Source organism: Octodon degus, unplaced genomic scaffold (genome assembly GCF_000260255.1).
Source record: "Octodon degus isolate 3935 unplaced genomic scaffold, OctDeg1.0 scaffold00010, whole genome shotgun sequence".
In the NCBI taxonomy this organism is placed as follows: Eukaryota; Metazoa; Chordata; class Mammalia; order Rodentia; family Octodontidae; genus Octodon; species Octodon degus.
Genome location: NW_004524586.1, coordinates 15712119 through 15715893, shown reverse-complemented (window position 1 = coordinate 15715893; position 3775 = coordinate 15712119).

Genomic DNA, 3775 nt, shown 5'->3' with positions numbered 1-3775 from the left:
TCTTAATCTGGGCATAGAAATAATGGGGCCAGCTCATCATATACTGAACCCTCTGAAAATGTGAGGCAAAACAAGCTTTCCCTCCTTATTTTCTCAAGTATTGTGTTTCAGTGACAGAAAGCTAGAATCCCTATATTGCTTTAAAGAATGAAGAAAAACTAGCTGTAGAATTCAAAATTAACATTGGAAAGTTTATTATAGCAATTTGAAATAGGTATCAAAATATAATCACCACCAAAAGAAAAATGGGAGTGCTAATGAGCATGAAGAGCTTATTGAGAGCCAGTTCCTGAGCTAAATGCTTTATACAAGCTATTCTACGGTGTTTATTATGTTATATGGTCATCCCTGCTTACTTATTCCCAGTGTAAGCTGTAAGGAAGTTGAAATACGGCAAGGTTAAGGAACATGGTTAGTGGTAAGTCATGGAGGAGCAGCACTCAAGGCTGGATCAGCCCGCAGGCAAGCCCTACTCTTGCTAGCCTGTCTCCAGGTCACTCTGCTACAGTTGGTGCAAACTGTGCATGCAGTGTTTTTCTTGTGTTAAACAATAGCAGAACTAACTCTTGTTCTAAAAATGTCAGTCACTAAATACTTCAGCCCTACATTTCAAGGATACTAATGTTCCTGCAGACATTATTTATGTGGAAAAACCTTAGCCCCAAACTGGATTCGGATCAGGATGAATAGAGTACATAGCTGTATTAGGCTACATAGAGCATTAGTTTTAGGAATATGGGCTCTTGGTGATGAAAATGGTCAGAAATTTTAAGACCAGTGACATGATCCACTAAACAGAGCGCACTGCTGATCTGTTAGGGTTGAAAGCCAGGCCTTTTTGTTAAAGTCCTTGACAACTCCAAATCCTGAAGATAAAATCCTTCCATCACTGATTACCTACACAAAGCATCTTGAGGCATTAACATAAGAATCAGACAACCTGAGGATCCGGTGAAGACCAAAGCAACCAGAGTTCTCAAATATTGTTTGTGTTTAAGTCAAGCAACTATTTTGGAAAACTGCATAAGAACATGCCCTACCACTAAGCAATTCCATTTGTAGAAATTCGCAACCACTTTTACCAAAAGCTGTGTATAAGATGTTCGTAGTAGCACTGTAGCTCAAGCCTAAACATTGGAATACTACAAATATTATCAACAGAAGAGATAGATAAATTAATTGTAGTACAGTCATTCAATGGACTATATTATAATAAAAATAACAAGAAAAACAAAACAACAAACCATAGGTAGTTGCTACAATATGGAAGAATTAACAAAATGATGAAAAATCTAGATGCAAAATAGAATTTACTAATGGCTGCATTTATATTAGGTTCAAAACCAAACACACTGCCCCTTTATTAGAATCAGCACAGTGCTCACTTCAAGAAGGGCTTCAGGCTGGGGAGATAGCTCAGTAGAATAAGCGCTTGCCTGGCAAGCGCAAAGGCCTGAGTTCAATCCCTGGTTCCAGAAAAAAAAAAAAAAAGAAGGGCTTCTTTGATTGGGAAGAGTAGGAGGACCATCCATTCTTTCATAATACTCTAGCATAGCCCAAGTGTTGGCCATGTGGATGAATTCACTCCGTGGAAATTCACTAAAGTATATATTTTGACATAGAGACTTAAATATATGTTGTAATCTTTGTTCTGTTCCAATAGCAAATATGGAAATTGGATAATCTGTAAAGGAAAGAAGCATACATAGCTAGCAATTCTAGAAGCTTCGAGGGAGGTCCCAGATTGGATAGCTGCCGTCCATGAAGCCCTTGTGCTGCTTTGTAACACAGTAGAGGTCAGCAAGACAAGCGTACAGAAGTGAGAGGAAACACAAAGGGAACCCTCACTTTATAACAACCTGCTCCAGTGAAAATAAACCCACACCCGCCAGGAAAGCATTAGCTCCTCTTCGTGTCTAGCTGCCTCCAGGAGCCAGCCACTTTTCAATCCTGTTTCACTGTGAAAACAATGATGCCACTCACGAACTTTAGGAGAACACATCCAAGCCATAGCACTTAAACAGCAATAAGATTTACCAAACAGAAACAATGAATAGAACTTAGTGCTGCAAAAGAAAAAAATACTGAACACTTTCTTCCACATATTTACACTCAGCATAACTTGAGCATGTAATAAAATTGCTGGTTTACAAAAGAACATCATATATAAAGCTCTTGTATATGAGACCTGGGACTTGTCTCCCACTTTTCTGTCTTTCTGCCTTTGCTCCTTCCATGCTGTCTTCCTGTTCCTTAGCCTCTTTCTCCCCACTTTCCAACTCCACAATACCACATCTCCACTGTGAACCGGTGGGCGCCATCACCCCTTGCTTCTCCACCCCTTGCCTCAGACTTGCGACCTCTGACTCAGTGTTGTGCTTTCAGGCTTTCACACAGATCCTGGTGTGTACTGGGTGTTGGGTGAATTGCTGTTGCCTGAGAATCAGCCTGTGCCAATTCATGAGAAGCGAATATACAGTATATATCACAAGAACTACCCACACCTTGCTCCACATGCTCAGGCAGGTGAAAATATGTTAAACGATGACCATAAATAAGCCCGCAGGAAAGGAAATATCTCCAGTGTATAAGCAGGCGAAGTTCACAGCAGCCTCTGAAAAACGGCTGGTGGTGTCAACCCGAGGCCAAGAGGGTTATAGTTTAGAGATTTTCTCAGCCATGTTGGTTTCTGATCCTTTGCTTATGTAAAGTTAACAATAACATCTACCTATTCTATTGGAGTCCCCCCCCCTTTTTTATTGATTTTCTTTCTTTTCTTTTTCTTCTGTATTTCAGTACAGGGACTACAGGATCTACAGGGTCTCGCTACATAGATCAGACTCATATTGATCTGCCTATGTTCAGCCTCCCAAGAGCTGGGATTACAGGCGCGCGCCACCATGCCCACTGTCAATCGCTATCTCGGTGCACCCTGGGGTCAGCACTGACACGACACGCCAGGGATTAAACCCCAGCCACTGTCTTTTTTTTTTTTTTTTTTTTGAGACAGGGTCGTCCAGACTGGCCTCAAACTCTGGTCTACCCTCCTACCACTCCCTCCCAAGAAGTTGGATTACAGGTGTGTGTCATTCTCCACAGACTTAGCATCTACCTATTCTACTTCAAGGACTATTGGAAGATTACAGCTAAGAGATCCATCCCAAAGAATGTTTTGTGTATTCAAAAATGTCATACAGAGGTGAAATTTTATTTTTAAAATTTTTTTTTATTTATTTATTTTTGGTTAGTAGTGCTAATTCAGAATTCTACTATTAGAAATAAAATGACAACAGCAAAGTAAACTGACACCAGCACCTTATAGACTCTCAGATTATCAGTCAGTATCTAATTAGGAAACAGAAACTGTACCTGAGATTATGAAAAGAAGACTTTAAGACACAGAAATTAAGCTACAAAAGTATAAGAAAAGTCCAGAAGCAAAAACGCAGCAGCAGTGAGTAACACCAGGAGCCGCAGAAGGCCACCAGGTCTGTGCTGGAGCCAGCGCTCATGGGAGCACGCAGCCCACAGCCCCAGCTGGTGGCCAGGGCTCCAGAGTCGCCTTCTGCTAGCTGCCACCTCCACGGGAAGCACCTCACGCCTCCCACACTGGTGCGGGTGCTCCTGCCCCTCCCGCAGGTCCTGGCTCCCACCACTGCTGCCCTTGAGGAGGGGCCTGCTGCCGAGGCTCCACCCGAAGGAGAAGCTGCTACCTCCTCCCACCTGCTAGGAGAGTCTCTAGCCGGCACAAGCATTCAGCGCGTCCCCCACTGCT